This window comes from Apteryx mantelli, chromosome 12 (genome assembly GCF_036417845.1).
Source record: "Apteryx mantelli isolate bAptMan1 chromosome 12, bAptMan1.hap1, whole genome shotgun sequence".
NCBI classification, from domain to species: Eukaryota; Metazoa; Chordata; class Aves; order Apterygiformes; family Apterygidae; genus Apteryx; species Apteryx mantelli.
The window spans coordinates 21,724,738-21,742,852 of NC_089989.1; the positions used below are offsets into that span (position 1 = coordinate 21,724,738).

Sequence of the window (18,115 nt, forward strand, 5' to 3'; positions counted from 1 at the left end):
ATGATTCAGACAAAAATAGCAGGATAATATCACAGATGTTCTTTTACACCAATCACCGGTTACTGCTTATCCAAATGATGTTTTAATACAAACACACAACTGTTCCTTCTGTTTTATCACTGTCAAAATTTGGTTTCAAATTTAATAAATGGAAAAATCGTGAGCAGATGTGTCATTGACAGCTTGCTTTCTTCACTGAGCTCCATGGCAAGCTGAAGGATGTTAGTCACATCTGCATTTTTAGAATATTTAATTCTGTGCCGTCTTCTTCTCGTCTGTCGCTCTCCAGTCAGCCGTAATGGCCAGCACCAACAGGCTGTAGTGGTGCAGCGTATCCGGAAAGCTGTAAGCTCGGAGCTGTACAGGCAGTCTGCACCCCTCGCTAGCTCCTGGCCCCTCAGGTACCTTACTGGCTCACTTTTCCAGCCACAAATAGTCTCTGAAAGCTTTATCCATGACATTTATCCCAGTGTTTTTTTTTCAGTGTTTTACATAGCATAGTAGCACCCTTAAGTGCTGCACAGCTTTGGTTGATCTTTGCTCTGGTATAGTCCACATTGAGACTGGCTGCCAAAATCAGGTCAATGGTAGTCTGCAGCCTCTGGGATGTCTGAGTTACTGGAGAAAAGGGCATATCTTGTTTGGTGGAGGCGTTTCAGAGAATATTGCTATATGGAGGAATTTGGGCAGGAAAGACAACTAGATCTTAGCAAGGATCCCGTAATCTGCTGGTATGGGTAGCTTATGACTTTGGGAAACAGGCAGAGAGAAATCCCAAGGAAGAAACTATCTGAATATAATAACAGCTGAGGTCATAAAACACTGTGAAATAAATATATTTTATGAACATAAAGTGAAAAAATAGTCCCTCAATTACAGTTTCTATATGATTTATGTCTTTAATTTATTTAAATCAGTGACCCATCAAATGTGGACAAAAAAATTAGAAATTCAGCAAAAACTTCAGCTGCCATAAGGAAATACTATGTTTTTATTTGCTCTCCTCCTGTGACTGCCTCCCATGTTACATGAATTTATCTCCAAATGAGGCACGATGAAGAATCCTCTTGCCAGAATGTTATTGATCTGTGATTTGGGTACCAAGCTCAATACGCTGTGGGCACAGATGTGAGAGAGATAATTTACTCCCTCTCACCCCCAAATTTTTCAGAGAGTACTTGGTTTCAGAAATATAAATCTGTAAGCCTTTCATAGCAGTTTTGTGACCAAATACATGGCACTTATATTACTTATGGGATTTTTCAGTAAACCAAGAATGAGTCAGTATCCTTGTGTTAATCAGATGGTCACGGTTTGAAAGCTGCTGATATCCGTGTCACATGGCCCAAAGGGGTCCACAAAGAGTGAGCCTGTTCTGTAAGGCACTGAAGTGAAGGGATTTTTTTTCCCCATTGGTTACAGTGGGATTTGGTTCAAGCTTAATAAATTCAACAGCGAGTACCAGATCTTCAGCTGGTGTAAATTTCACACATTGCTTCAAAAGCAGCCGTTGCCTTTCACGGTGGGAATTTGCCTGGGTGTCTTGGGCATACACAATTTGCAAGTGCTGAAGTTGGAGTGTCCGACTCTATAACTTTGAAAAAGATGCAGAGGTTTTCTGTGCTTAACTGGTGACCATACTCTACACAGTAGTTTGCTTCTCCTTTACTGCCTTTGTTGTTGACTAGTAAAATGAATATTTGTACAGATGTTTTCCAGAAATATGGGACCAAATTATGCCTGCAGCATTTGAGAAAAAAATGGTTTCTGTATCAGGACAAGGCCAAGAATTCACAGCACAAGATTTTCTTTAGCCAGCTGTGCTTGATTTTCTTTTAGGAAATCACAGTTTGTAACAATCAGCTGGCCTTCCCTGCCACAATAATCCAACCTCTTTCAATATTTGCAAAGAAAGCTAGACCTATATATCAATCTTTAATTATAGAAAACTATGTTCTACTGGTTCTAAGCACAGGAAAAGGGGAAAGTTTTAATTTGGTCCACGAAACTGATTTCTTTTGTAGCCTACCACAAGTCAGTGAACCTGCTTGCTCCTGTGGTAACCACTTACTCAGGAGGTGGATGATGTAGGAAGGAAGAGCTGATGGGGGCAAAGTTTGTGTGTGGGCAATGGCTTGAATGAAGCACCTGTATAAGTGGCTGCCTTAATAAAGAGCCAGTTCACTTTTGCAACCCTGGAACTGTGCAAACACTACTTGGAAAAGCTCTTTTATCTTCCATAGAATGGGACTCACTGTACTCATGAGTGTATTTATTCCTTAGTAAGATATCCTTAGGATTAGGCTCTTTGAAGTGTGAGGAAGACAAGTTGCACCTTCCTAAAAGGTGTCTCTGCAGCTGTTACAGCCAAGTTGAGTTCCCGATTTGATCAGAGTCAGGGATGGACACTCACTGCATTTGGGTCTCATGAACAGGATCACATGATAGAGAGTTTATGCTATTTTTTTGAGTTCTGGGAAGATAGACGATACCAGCATAACATCAGATCCACCATAACACCAGAGAGAGGTAGATCTGTGATCTCCGTTAAAGTCTTTTAGTAAAATCAAGCCACACTCAAAACTTTCTAAAACAAATATGAACTACTAAAATAACTTTATACAAGATCAGCTCTTTACATTGTGCAGTAAGGGGGCTGTTGACATAACACTAGGACTCCAGAAGATGAATTTACTATATGAACAAACCATAGCTCCAAGAGGAGTCTGTAATGGTCTCCTGAGTGTCATCTCTATTGACCTCAAAATGAGACTGTCTTTCGCCATACTCTGTGTATTATGGAGCCCTCTAATGTCAAGATGCTGCACTGGGTGAAATGCGTCCTCCACTCCTTAGCTTCTTTCCTCCTAGCTCATTCAAGTTGTGGATACTGGCAGATTCATTATACTGTATTGAAACACAGGGTAATATGCTTTATGAATGAAAGATGTGTATTATGTATGATAACACTACGTGTGGACTTCCAAATTCTGCTCTTATTTATACTCTGATAACTGCTGACTCCATATCAGGATAGAACTGAGTATTGAATCTTTAAAAAAATCCTATTTTTCTTGTTATAGGTGTTTTCACTGTAGTAGTCACATACACTATATCATCAAGTACTGACTGGACTGTGAGGTAAATAAGTGCTCATTGCCCTACAGCTTTTAGAGTCTAAGTTTCATGACAAGTTTCTTCTCAGAACAGATACAAAGCAAATTTCTGGAAAAGGCTGGTAAGATAAAGTTAAAATGAAACCCTAACAAACTCCTACATTAAATTGGGCAAAATACATGCTTACCTTCTCAGCATTGAGGAGACATCACCTCTTTTGATTTGCGTTTGTGTCTAAAATTTCATATGCTGTAGCTTCCATGTAGGTGACAATACCTTATATTTTAGCATTAAGGAAAAAGCATGATATATTCCACATCTCAATGAGAGCAGCTAAATAGTATAACCTACCGCATTTCTAATAGCAATTAGATGGGCAACTATCTGCCCTTTAAAGTAAGCAAACTTGCCTGAAAGAGGAGGATTCTGGATTTCATAATTAAGTGAAAAATTAGGTGAATGCAAGACAGTTTATGAGCTGATGCAGCAAAGCTTGATTGTAAGAATAGGGCCACTAATAGTTAATGATAACTGGGATGAACTGTTGGATACTGTCCATCTGCAACTAGGTGGACTCAAACAAATGATTAATAAAAGTGTCTTAAAGGAAAAATAATCCTTAGCTGAGACTTTGGTGAACTTGCAAGGTAGGGAAATGTAGTTAAAATAATATTCTGGAAAAGGGCATTTGTTTTAATTTTTGATATACTGCATTTGTATACAGAACCCAGCATCATGCAATGACCTGCCCTGGAAACAACGATGTCACAAGTTTTAAAAGTAGGTCGCAGTGAAATGCCCCTTTTGGCTGATAGGCCTGTATTCACCCTGTGACTAATTTCATTACACTGCTCAAGCTGATATACTGATTAAAAGAAAGTCATTCCATTTACTGCTCCTTTTAATCATTAGGTAAACATAGTACGGAGTGCCTGGTACATTTGGTAAATATGAAGTAGATCAGTTATTACTGCTCAGGTGCTGATAGCCCTATCACGCTGGATTATCTCCTGTGTTATCAGCACCCCATTCTGCCGTATAGCAACTTCTTGAAATTGCAGCATCGTAAACAAGTGGCCTGTGGGTATTTGCTTTTTTCTTTTTCAAATACACGTAATCACTCTGTAATACCAGAATGGTTAAATTATCCTTATAGCCAAATGACTTTGAATTAGATTTCTTTCTTAACTACATCAAACCTCCATATGTTACTGATATCTGTGGAACTAATGCAGAAGAAAAGTCTTCTCCCTTGGGGCCAAATTCTGCTACCCTTTTCCAGACCCTCAATAGTGCATGCAACTATTTGCAGAGTACCTGCTTCTCCAAATGAAAAAGGTGGCTGAGTCTGCCCGTACTGAGTTCATCTGCCTGCCAGAGAATCTTCTCCTATGTCAGTGCTATCACTCCTCACTGAAGAGGAGCATTTTCAACTTACGTGTACAACCTACTGTTTTCAAGGCTGGTGAAGACAGGTGGGATCTTCAGTGCAGTGATACAGATCTAGCTCTTCTAAAGCAATGGGAGCTCTACCACCAATTTCAGGGAGAGCAGAATTAGAGTTCAGCTTTCCAGACCTCTTCTGTGCAAAAAATGTGGCATATATTTTAAACTTCAGTGGTGGTGTAATGAGGGCTAAGCTAAGCCAAGCTGGAGCACTGACGGGCCCCCTTCCTTTTGTCCCTCCTTTGGCCATGCAGAACCACTCCTTTTCCTGCATTTGCACTGGCACTACCTGAGCTTGCAAACACAGGGGAAGCAATGGAGAGGGTGCACAGCGGTGGAGGGGAAGGCATAATGGCAGCAGTGTCAACTTACACTGACTTAAACCATATGGATTGCTTAAGGTGTATGCGGCAGGGCTGTCTGTCAGCCAGAAGTGCACTTGGTGTATTCTGATGTTATTTTGTGTGCTAGGTTTTTGGCAGTGTTGGTGTTACAGGGTTCGTTTTCTTCACTGACCGAAGATTTCTAGGCTTGTCTGCTGACGGCATAACACATTGCATGCATGAAGCCAGAATACCTGAACTCTTATTTACTCTATATGTTAGTGTTGTTGATAAGATCAGAAAAAAAGAAAACATGAAAGAAATCTCAAGGAAAAGGCACAGACTGTGTTTTTCCATGGATGCAGCTGATCCTTTCTCTCATATTCTCAGAAATATGGAGCCTTGATATGTTGTCTTGTGGAGGATGTATATGTATATGTTGTCTTGAGGAGGATGTGTGTCTAAGTCCTGGTTAACTCTACCATAAAAGATATTTTGTTGTTCTGCAAGAAACAGCCTCCAAAGGTTCCTCGGGTAGGAGTTTTGAAAAGCTCTAACTTTGCAAATTATTTCTTTCAGGCAGCTCCTGTCATATTTATTATTACGATTACTATTACTGTTATTGGCATTTTTGCCTGTAATTGCTCATGCATTTTCACAGAGCAAGGGTAAAATTGGAAGCCAATTAATTTTTCCAATTCTACTCTCACATCTCTGAAAACAGAAAAAATTCAGAAGTTGTCACCAGTCTGCCTATTCTTTTGTTTGCTGCATAGCCCTTTCCCTCCTGAACAGTTGCTTTGAGACGAGCTTATATTTGATAGCTTGTTGTCATTTCCCTTTGTTTTCTGTTTGCGAGATGCTGATGGCTTGTTGCAAATTGGAGAAGGCTCCTGGCAAATCAGCTGTCTGGATAAACTGCAGGAGCAGGTTAGCTGGGAATAAAACCTCCCCAAGACACAAGTTTAATACTGTTTGCATGACTTTCCCTCTTCTATTTGCAGTCACTCTGACTTCAAAGAAGTGTTTTACAAGTTCCTGCATTCAGAGCATTGTAGAGAAAAGCATTTGCTCATTCTTCCCATCAGCTGCTCCCAGAAACAGCCTGACAACAGTTGGTAAAGGGGAGGCTTTTTACTGTTCTGATTCCCTTAAAGCAGCAACATCTTGCAAGACTTCAGGACACTTATAGGTGTTACGATTTTTTTTGCTATCATCCTTTCCAGCTTGTCTATTCCATTTTAATATGTTTTCACAGTTGTGATTTTCTGTGGGCATAATTAATATTTTGCCTTCTGAATGCAGTAACATGCATCTACTGGTCTGTTTAGAGGCTGAGCCAGAATGTGTTGTTTCTCACTTGGTAACATTTTAGTGTTCTCAGGGAACACTCATCTATTTGTTAAAATTTTGTTCATGTAACACCTCAGCTGAAACTGCTATTACTCTTTTCAAATGGATCTTTCTAATGTCCTTGTTTTAGGCATGAATTTTCTTCAAGGGCTGTTTTATTTACTTATTTATTTATTATTAGGGACATTACAGACTGAGAAAAATAAAGGCAAGCAGGCAAACTGTACAATGTACAGTGAAGTGGAGAGTCTGTTATTAGGGTAAAAGTCTGGCCACGAACAATGACAAAACACTCACTGTCATCAAGAACATCAACATTTCCTCCAGTAAGTGTAAGACCATAGGTTCTCCATTTTTGACTGTATCTTGTTTCTAATTAAGTCACTATCAACACTTTCTCTGATTTCACCTTCATTAGGAACTTTATCCTTTTTTTCCCTTTCACTGAAAAATAACACCTCTTTAAAGTGAGCTATGAATCTCTACAGAAATATCCTGGCTTAGACAAAATCTCTGTTGAGTAGCTAGGTATTTTTTGTCAAAAAGACAGTGAGTAGGACCATAGCACTGTTTTTAGGTCAGTGCTGAGAAAATTTAGCCATCAGGCTCGTGTTTGAGTCTCTTGTTTGCTTGATTCAGAGCAGTAGTTTCTCTTATCAGGAAAGTATTTTGACCATTTTATTATATTATTGTTTCTTTCCAGATTCCAAAATAGTGAGTATTTAAATATATATACAAAGTTCAGCAGGAAAGACAGAGTCATTGATTCTCTACAGCATTTATCTGAGATGTGGTTCAAGTTCTTGCTTCAAGACAGCCAGAGCAAGACCTGAAGCAGTCTCAGGGGAATGCCAGGTTGGCAGGTATCCTGGAGTGATTTCTGTGGCATTTGTGGAGAGAAATTCAGAAATTTTGCATTTTTTAAACAAGTTTCATGTTTACTGTCAGCCCTACTAAAAAAGCATTAAGTCTTACAGGTAAAATTCATCCAGGGTAAAAGAGATCAGAAAGGATTTTGAATCACTTGTGTAAAATGCAGGCACTTCTTAATGGAGATGTAGGTGGTGAATTGGCAAATATGGTGATTATCGGATTAGTACTTCTTATGGTTTTCTTTAGCTTCATTGTGGAGTGACCACAGGCTCTAGACACTGATCAGCCTCCTTGTGCTGTGTCTCATACGCATAGATACAAAGGAGGTGGTTTCTACCCAAGGTGCTAACCCACAGATCGCAATATGAGTCAACAGGTGAACATGACCAAAAGATAAGAGACAGAAGATGACAACAGAGCATTGCTGGAACCTAGATATCCACTGAGATGGACCTTTGGTGTGATCCAGGATGGCTGTTCCTATGAGCAAGCATCAATCGCTAACCGCTGTTGAAGACCTGTGGCTCACCTCCTGCCATGAAAGTCAATTTACTATCCTTCAGGTTTCCAAACAGTTCCCAAGGCTGTTGAATATAGCTGAAGCACAAGAGTGCACTCCAGTAAAGCTAAGCACAATACTGTAAAAGTAAGTGGCAAGACATAAAGTCATATATTTACTAATGTTTCTATGAATTTGATATATTAACAGAGATGTACAGACTTGAAACGGTCGCCTCTTGTCCTGAGTTATATATAAATTAATAGTTAGAACAGCAGTTGGGTATTACACAGTTTAGTGATGTTTTTCTCAGCAAAATCTATTAAGCTAATCTCGGGTAAAATATTTGCAAGAATATGAAAGGGACTTAGACACTTCTGGGCCTAAGCTTGAGGACTTAAGGACTTGCTTCAGCAGCACCTCCAGTGGTAGCCTATAAAACGTTCCTTGGCCTTGAGGAGCTGCAATATGCAAGGTATCTTAAAAGCCCTTTTAGGCTCTGGCAATAGAGTGAGTGTAATAATGATTCACTATTACAGGCCAGTGTTAGTTCAATACAGATTGATTTGGTTTTAGTGTTTTTTTGTTTAAAATACATTTCCACATAAATGGGTCTGGTATGTTCAAACTTCCTAAGTAATAGTTCCACCAAAATTCTGTAATAAATAATTGTAAATTACCCTAAAAAAATCTACTGGAATTAAAAATAAATCAGCAGATTCTCTGTTCAGCAGCAGCAATAAATCCTTAGTCTATCACAGCATACACTGTTTACATTTGCCTAGGGGCTCTAAAACATTATGAGATGAAATGATTTTCCTGTTCCTTGGTGTCTGGCTGCCATAGAATTTAAGTGTTTCATGAATTTAATTGTGAAGAGAACAGTTTAACATTTTTCAGCCCCCTGTGGGGAAATGGAAGGAGGAGCCAACTGGATATTATGCTGCCTGAAAAATGATTCATATTTAAAATTTAGCTATGATGACTATATCAGGTGAAATTCAGAAGGTCAGCAAATGACCCCATATCTATTAAAGACTCACAGAAGCTGTCAAAAGAAGTCTTTAATGTCATACGTAGGGCCCAGCCTTCTGCTTGTGGTGGGATTTCATTCCAGGTTGCATAAATTTCTTTATTTATGCAACATTAAGCTAATCTTCATCATTTTCCTGAAAATCTATTAGAGTTGCTTTCAGGCTCTAAGGAAGGTATCATATTTCATTGCATGAGAATTCATCTGTCATACTTTGGAGAGACGGTTTATATCTCTAGCAACTAAAACCTTGTAAAAAAGGCAATTGCAATCTTTTGCTAGAGCATAGATCAAATAACAAGAACTACATTGTTGCTTAGAAGTAAAAAGAAATTTTTTTCAATGAAAAAGATTATTCTGGTTTACCTTGATTACTGGAACCAAGAACAACATATCACTTAAGTCTACCATACCATTTTTGTACAATTTAGGGAATGAGAGAGGATTGCTGTACAAGCTAGAATAAAAAGCAAAACCACTAGTTGAACCTTCTTTAAACGTATACCCCTTTATATTTTCATTTTCCAATCTGTATTTTCTTGTCTTGGTCCTCTTTTATTCACTTTTATGTTCTGCAAGCAATATGGGAAGGATTTCTGTGCCATTTGTATCTACTCACTTATTCTGACTTCTCCGCTTGGCGCACAGAATTCCGAATGTGACATCAACAACAATTTGATGTACTGAGCCTACAATGCCAACAAAACCTAGTATTTTATTCAGCAGCAAATGACAACAAAATCTTTGAAAACCTGAGAAGAAGGTGGGGTAGTGAAAGGGATGTGTGGGAGAAGAAGAATATAAAAAAAGGATCAAAGCAGATAAATTTCAGCTGGCAAGTGATAACATAGTCCTCAGTTTCTTGAAGTTAAATTTGTAGCTTCCAATATATTTTAGTGATAGATCCTGCATAGCAAACTTAACCTAAATTATCCCATGTAAATTTTTTTCCAAACAAAAAAATAGAATATCATCTTATAAATTTTGCAAATAGTTTGGTAGTGAAGCAAAATCAGCAGTAAGTCAGAGTACTACCGACAATTTAAATGAAGAGCAAAATCAGTCAAATTTGCTGTTCCTCATTCCTTATTTATTACGATAATTAGAGCCCTACATTCTGCACTGTGTGCTGTGCATAGCTGTGCTTTGTTCAAGATGGGACCCATATTATTTCTTTGGGAGTTGTGCTCTTCATTTGCCACCAACTTAATACACGCGCTTTTAATATACATGCACTGAAAATGAGCACTTTGAAACTTCCTGATTGGCCTAGTACCTCTCTACGTGCACACCAGATGACACTGAGACAAGTGAATTTGCTTTCAGGAGCACCACCGTGCAAAGCACTGCTTTGGTTCATTAAAACAAATGCCTAGATACCCGTTCAATAGATGTTCTTTATCACTGAAAATTGGCAGTGATGTGAATGGGTCTCTTGAACTTTGTTACTACAGTCAGGGTTAAGAATGGCACAATCTGAGCATTGGGAATTGAAAGAAATAAAAGAGTAAATCTGAGAACAGAACAGACTGGAGACTGGAGCACTCCTGCATCTCTCTTAGGGTGGAACTGTGCATTAGCAGATGGCAGCCTAAAAACAATATGTGCTGAGAGAACTAGAGATGTATGGCAAGATTTTCAACGCCTACGCAAACGTTCAAGAGAGTATTGTCTGTCAGGGGTGGTGTACGAATTTACAAGTTGCTTTTGTGTAGATTTCTGAAGCTATTATCTGTATAGGATCAGCTATGAAATGTTGGAGGCAAATTCAAGGCAAATTTTTACAAAATGGAATACGAGAACTAGTCACAATATTAATCCATATGTTTTGATTTGAGTGTTGTAAAACTTACATAAAACAGCCCAGACCCTTCTTATTGGTAGATCATGTAGCTAGGTTGCTTATGAGAGGCAGCAGAGAATTGCAGCTGAAGAGCAAATCGTGATCCTGCCATCTGCCTGGAAGGAATTATTATATAGGGTTTGCTGTCAGTCAACCAACCTGTTTTGAAGCAAATGCAGCACAGTATATGATTTTTTTCCATGCTCTTTTCATGCACTAATTCTTTACTCGGAAACTAGCCATTTGCAGCACCAGTAGAGCACACCGGGCTCTGCTGCAGCTCTCTGCTCAGCCCAGAAAACAAGTAGATGAGATTTGGAAAGGAGTGCTTGGAGTGTTTCTCTTAAATAACGACAAAGCCCCTAGCTGTGATGTGGAATTAAATCTTAAGTCTTACAGTCTTAAGTCTTACTGTCTTACAGACTTTTTAATAATGGCTCTCAATTGCACAAACAGTGACTTGGTCCAAAGTATCTAAATAGCTTTCGTCTTGCTTTCAAAATAACAGCATCAGGGATGTATTGGCTGCTGTATGTTACATATTTATGCTGATTCTCACTTATTTTGGGTGGGAGAACTTTTCTCAGCCTCTTGTTTCCACCTCTTCTTCAAAGGAGTCTTTTATTTGTGCTGCTTTCCCATGGTATTTTTTTCATGAGCATTACTAAAGTCAGAAATTGTCCCTTGTAGCCTGCCTGCATTATCTTTTCAAGGGTTTTCTTAAAAACTTCAGGCTATAATATTGTACATTAGTTTAATCCATCAGTAAACAAAATCACCTTATATAGCATATCTAATCTGAGGGTCTCCAAGAACGCTAAAACAGGTGTCTGGAAGCCTCACTGTGCCTCTGCAAAATACAGGACATTTTACAAGTAATAAACTGAAACATATTTTAAGATCACATAGTGAATCCATTATAAGACTTCACAGCTGCAGGGGGCAGGTAGCAAGGAAACCTCTCAATTTGTTACTGCTTTTCCACCATTGGCTTTCTTTGTGATAAAGTGGAAGCAAATACACAGGTTTGCAAATAAGCTATTTGGTCAATGCCCTAGTGAAATACAAGAGCTGAAATTTCCCCTGCAGCTGGGGCCAATGCAGACTTAGCCGACTTTAAAATGCTATTTTCAGGGTAGCAACCTGGTGTTATAAACACCCGAAGTGCAACACCGCGGAGCTGAATGGGCTCCTAGCATTTTTCCTTTGCAGAGGTACCAGCCAAAGCTTGCTTTCTGAAGCAAGGTGCTTGTGAGCGCGGGTGCTGGGGTTAGCCAGGACGAGCATTTGCTGTGTGTTGGAGCACCCAAGCATACCTGGATGCCTGGAGGCGCACTGAGCTCAGCAGAGCTCTGCACAGCACTCCCTGACAGCCATCCCAGGGCACTCCCCTAATCAGCCTGGCTGTGCTTTTCCCCTGGGATTTATTCTAACCAAAAAATCTTTGCACCTGGTGGTTTTTTGAGCTTTCAAACCAGCTCATCCCTGCCCCGGGTTGTGGCCCCTTTAAAGGTGCTGGTGTTTCTGGGTGTGTAAGAGGTCCCATCAGTCAGGCTGGGGGTGGTGTGAGCTGTCTCAGGATGGGGAAAAAGTAGTAGCCAAAAGGCTATAGAAAGCAGTATGTGAGCTAGGAAAGACTGGAGAGGAGGCAGAGACAAGAGCTAAGCATGCCTGGGAGCTTGGACCTGGTTTCTCAAGGTTGGTGCTTAGGAGCTCAATGGTTGGGGGTCCTGGTCGTGCCTAAGGCTGGTGTGTAGGGCTTTCCTGGGGTTTTGGGGGAGCCCTTTCCCCCTGTGGGAAGGGGCTGGGGTATCTGTGAGGTTTGGCCTGCGTGGGAGTCTCTGCTGTGGCTCCTGGCTGGTTTTCCTGCAGGCTTCTCCCAGGTGGGAGGCCGGGTGGGCTGGGGAGCACCTGCTGTGCGGCTGGTGGGGCTGCGGCCCTGGAGCTTGGGGGCAATTTGTTGCAATGCTCTGGGGAGAAATCTGTTTTCCAAACAGCCCCATTCCTATGCTGTATCTGCACTAGGTGAACTTTGACAGAAGGGGCTTGTCTTCACTGCTAATGAAGCATCTTTTTTTCCATTACTTTGAGATAATGGAGCCCTATTGTTTGTTTAGCTCAATCTAGAGTGAGGAACATAATAAAGCTAAAAGTAGCAAGGGCAGCCCTGTGACTGGGCCTAAACTGCCCATAGTGAATTTGCCTCCCAGTAAATCTTAACTACTTCATCTCTGTTTGATTTATTTATTTACATTGTGAATATTGAAAACATCTGTTCCCTTCATGTGAAAATTGACTTTTTTAGTGGCAAAAATATGCACTCAAGCTGTGCCTTGGGACTGATGTTTGACATACTGGAACTGATTAATCAAATACCAAGTGTTTTTTGTGAGTATAGATATACTGCTTTCTTTTCAGCTTGGGTATCTTGACCTGTGATTTCTCTGTTGTAGATGGGTTTTGCATGGAATATGGTTCTGGCTGGTTTGGAAAGGCAACTGCAGACTGACACTAGTAATAGTTTCTTCTGAAACTAGGAATATTTCAATAGGTTTTGATTTTTAATGGGTTCAGTTGGACCAATGTAAGAATGTCTGGGCTGAAAACTCTGGGGTTTGTGCCATGCGGAAGTTCAGAACTGATGAGAAGAGAAGAAGAGATTCAGAATTTTAAAACTGGGATGTTCTCTACAGCTAATGTATAGCTGGTAAAGGATAACAGTATTATTACTTGACAATAACATGATGACCGGCATCACTCCAGAGCTGCTTTAACTTGATGTCTTTGCTTTGTTGGTAACTCTAAATTGAGACTAAATAAACAACTCCTCTCTGTTATGTGGAGGCTATGTTTACTTGCCATGATGAGCACAGTCATACTTTCACAGTTATATTTTGAATATACTGGGTGATAATTGCAATTTTGTTCCTTGATGATAATGTACTGTACATGTAATGCCTCTTGCTACTCTTTAGAAAGTACTGATGGTCTCTCTTGCCAGCTAATGGCAAGTTATAGATAAGGGTCAAGTTTTTTTGTGCGTTGTCCTACATACTTTAAAAATAACTAGGACAAACTTTTTGATGTAAACTTCCTTGACAAATATAGATGTGTTCTCTTTTTTTTTTTTTTTCCTCCTCTTCTCTCTTAGGCATGGCAAATTTGTAAGAAGCAGAATCTTTGCCTCTCAAATGCTGGAATTGTGAAGACTGGGTCCCCTTTCAACAAAGTAGAACAGCACCTTTAAGGTAGGCTGGAAATAATAACAGTAAAAGTCTTTCCGTTTGTATTGTGCTCTCCTGCTTCTCTCCACTTCATTCAATATTCACATTGGTTGTTTAACTTTGTTCATTCCAGTACAGGCTATTTATGGTGCTTTAACTTACTTTTTTAATGGGTCCGGCTATGCTATCTTGCTGGATGATCTTTCCTGCATTTTAGAAGGGTCTGATAAAACTCCTGCTTCTGCTAAGCAAGGTTGGAGTGGCTGTGATAACAAGGAGAGAAGTGTTGCAAGGATGCCACGTGAAAACAGAGGGTAGGAAGCCCCTTCCCTGGGTGGGAAGGAGCCACCAGGTTTTTGGGTGCCAAGCACACCAAGCAGAGCTTCTCTATCCAGTGCGGTGTGCTGTTCCCCCAGTGTTACTGTATCACGGGGAAGAGTTCCCTATACAATATAGGTGCATCCATAGTGGGAACGAAGCAGAATTCCCAGCAGGCCATGCCTGAGGTGGGGCAATAGCTGTGTGAGCCGGCGCCCATGGGAAATGGTTTCCCTACATGTCCAGCTCTGGTATTGTTTCTTGGCACCTTCTGTTCCTCCTGTGTTACCCTGGAGGCAGTGCCTTAGTGGTATGTCGACCACACGCAGAATAGTTGAGGTGAGAGAAGTTTTGGAGTGTTAGATAAGGTCAGAGGAAAAGGCCATGACTTGTCTGGCAAATCCAGGATTTTGGCCTCCACCTGAATGTCTCTGGCTCTTTAGGCTTTTGGTGTGTGTAGTTTCTCTATTTGGCCAGCAGAGGCTGTGGTCACAGCCAAACAAATCAATAAACCTTTCTGTGGTGTCTTGTTCCCTCCCCTGCCATGGAAAAAAATTTGCAGCTTTCTGGCAGGCTTGCAGAGTTTGGGGACTTCTTTATGGCACCCAGGCATGGGTGCACCCTTGTGTAACTGTTGCATCTCCTCCTCCTACTGGAAAATCTATAGTGTTAAATCCTTCAGTTCATACTGTCAGGTTTTCTCCTTTAGAAGACATGGGAAGAGAAGGAAGTTCATTCAATTCATTTATTGAGGTTGGGATGACCAGGTCTCCTTCAAGAGAGGGGGAAGAGTAGTGGGAACTGAGAAAGGAAGGGCTTTGGGCAAGGAGAGGAAGTAGGGTTTTCCCAGGGTCATATCAAAAGTGTGTAGAAGAAAAGGGAGCACCACTGCAAGCATTTGACTGACCACAAAAGATGAGCATGTAGAAGTCCAACTTTGCACAGCAAATGCTTGTATCCATGTTTGATGCCTGTTGAGTGTCTAGCAAAGCTTTGTCCATGGCTGTTTTCTAGGAAGCCCTTAGATTTTGCAGTCTCTCCATCCCAGAAAAATCCTGTTTTAGCATCTATGCTAAAGCTTGTTCTATTGGGGAAAGAAAGCAAGAGCCAGAAACACAAGAAGGTTTAATGCTCCAAACTGGAGTTGCTGCTTGGCTGGTTTTAGTGTGAACTTTGCAGTTGCCGTTCAGGTTATTCTGTAAATCAATCTTCATGTGCATAGCTGCTGCGTGGGGAGGTTGGAGGGAAAGCAAACCACTTCCCAACTAATTGCCCAAGCAAAACTTCTCCTACTCTGTCAGATCTTAAAGTTTCCGTAAATGTTGTGGATGTGAGACAAGAGTCACTAATTTGGTTTTCAGTGGAGGTAAGGAAAAATTGCTGTTAGATATCATGTGGCTCACCTGGAGTAGGAAGATTCATACTGATGGGCTGCAATGTGCACTGCCTCTTGCCCAGTCAGCAGCCAAAAGCAAATTTGGGTACGTGTGGAAGACTTGTAGGGTGGGAGGATGCAGCTTGGAGGAATGGAGAATACAGATCTGTAAAAAGCAAAGCTGCATTGTCACAGGAGCACTAGAACTAATGTGTTTTGCATTTCAAAGGTGGTGAGCCTATTTCAGATCCTGTAAAATATACGCCTGGGATTTGTCATATTAAATCTCTACATGGGAAAAGGCGTGGGGGGGGGGGAGGAGGAAAGGAGCAGAGGAGACAACATTCAAAAGTAGAGGTCAGAGGCCCTTATTTGGGTGCAACTACCAATCTGCTGTCTGCATGAGTCTGACTTGCATATGCTCTCCTCTTCTGTGTGCCACAAAAACTTGTGATAAATAGAGGTCCAGGCAGTGAGGAGCGTTATTTTTATTTGCCTATTTTTATCATTCATTTGGCATCTTCAGATGAATGGTAGAATGAGGAGGAAAAGGCTATTCTTCTTGTGAATACAATCATTATGTGTGAAGGAGCCTATCTCAAAGGCAGTTTGATGTCTGCTGACCCCTTGGAAATATCACACCTGTGCAATGGTCTGGCTTTTGGCAACCCCAGAAAGTCATCCCTCCCCCAGTCAAGAGGGCTGTGGATAAGCAGACTTCTGTGCTGTCTGCTCACTAGGATAGTTCAAGACCCCTGGTCTGTGTTCTTTCTTATTTGTCATCAGAGTGGAGGTGGAAGGACCAAGTAAGGAAGGGGACAGATGCGAAGACCAGGACACTGAAAAGAGTACATGAGCATTAATAGGATGAGCTACAAACTTATCCCTCACCTAATACCCTCACTGCCCCTCATCTGTTCTGTACCTACAAGTCTCCATTGCTCCCAAGATGGGCAGATCACAGGTTCATCTCTACCATGGCTGCTGCTAGACAGTGGGAGGGAGTTGGGGGACCAAACCTCATTCTTGAATGCTTTGCTTCCCTGCAGTTCTGTTGACATCTTCCCAAGATACTTGTCCGGACAGAAAATGTCTTGTTCATAAGCTGGCTGCTCTGGGTGCACAAATTGCAGATCTCCCTAGCCTGTCTCTGCTTTTTGCCACTTCTTTTCCTCTCAGACCATGCAACCCAAAGGCTGTTTTGTCCTTCTGCAGGGCCCAGGTCCATCCTGTGCCAGCGCTGAACAGCACTGCCATTGCACATGAAGGTTGACATAAGTCTTTACCTCATCTCCCTTTTTTTTTCAGAGACAAGTTACTCTGTCTTGCCTTTTTCTGACAAAGAATTTTGTAATGTGCAGCCTGTTCACTGGCATTTTACATTTCCTTTCTTTGTTCTCTTTCCAGTCTTGTCAGTTAGTAGCCCCAAATTGAACACGTGGGTTTGTGGGCACAAGTAAAGCAATGTTCCCTTCCTGTCAGAGACACTGACACCTGAAATGGGGAGGGAAAAGTAAAGCACCAAATCATCAGGTGAAGATGAAACTGTACCCAGCTGAAAGCAGGGTAAGAGGAGCTATTTTGTGTCTTGTTGATCCACTGAAAGTTAAAATTGGCAGCAAAGGTATCAAAGCAGGTGTGAGGAAGCTACTGCAAGACTTGCCAAGGACTCCTCTGTTCCCATCTGATGCCAGGAGCCAGGGCAGGGAAGAGGCTGGAAGCGCAGCCTGTTTAATATTCTCTTCTGTCCCTCTGATCTTCCCCCTTATCCTGTGGAAGCAACATGTCCCATGTTTCTGAAGAGCTTGTCCTGTGCAATAGCAGCATCTGTCAGGGGTTATGGTGGCATTAGCCTCATGGAGCTGGGAGTTAGCGGCGCTTGGCAGAGTGACAGTTCTGCTGTACCTTACATAAACCTGTATCTTGCATAAATCTGTCTTTGCTTACTTTGCCAAGGTGTGTGGTCACAACTTGTCTCATTCCTCCCCCTCTCCATGAGGCCTCTCAGTTTCCCAGGTTTTAGTTGCTTTTTGCAGTCCTTCTCCCTCCTCGCTCCTTGCAGCTCCCCACTTCTTACCCTTTTCCTCTTTGGCTCCCCACATGTCCTAGAGGGAATATATTTGTTAAACAGGTGCTATCTTAAAATAACTTCACATCACCCGCCATGCTGAGGCACTGCAAAAAACTCTCTGTGCCCCTGTGGAAAGAGAGAAGGTATTGAGCTTCCCCATAGCTTTGACAGCAGCCCGTAGCCACTGTAACCCGTGGCCCTTCAGCCCCTGCTTCTGATGTGGGCAGTGTGTTCCCAAGCGTGCCAGTCCCACATTTTCATACAAACCACCCAAAATAGAAGTTTTCAAAAGGTCAGCATTTATGGTCACAACAAGGCTTGTCCTGAGCCACCCTCTTCTCCCCATGGCCACTCTGGGCTCTGCCGGGAGCCGTGCTGCTGCAGGGGCTTGTGCCGAGGCTGGCGTGGGGACAGTCCCCTCTCCAGCTCTCGCCCATGTCGCCTCGTCTCCCCGACCGCTTTATGATAGCGAGGCTGTAATGTAGAGCTGTTCTGAGGCACCGTGTCAGCGACCAGCGTGATGGTCCTGTCAGCTGGTAGGACCAGGCTCTTAATATGTATTGCCCAATAAAATATAGTGGCTCTGAAGGAGGCGTACAGTCTGTCAAGGAAAGTCATAGCACCTCTTCGAGAGCCTCCA

The 18,115-nt window shown here is 41.6% G+C and overlaps 1 protein-coding gene across 2 annotated transcripts in view; it reads left to right on the forward strand.

Annotated features, from left to right (window-relative positions):
• Positions 1-18,115, forward strand: part of TAFA1 (TAFA chemokine like family member 1) — a 340,874-nt gene that overhangs the window by 91,718 nt on the left and 231,041 nt on the right. For both annotated transcript variants that reach the window (XM_067303624.1, XM_067303625.1), the window contains one exon: positions 13,639-13,735. The gene's annotated coding sequence lies outside the window, so the exon portion shown is untranslated. The remainder of the gene's footprint in view (positions 1-13,638; positions 13,736-18,115) is intronic.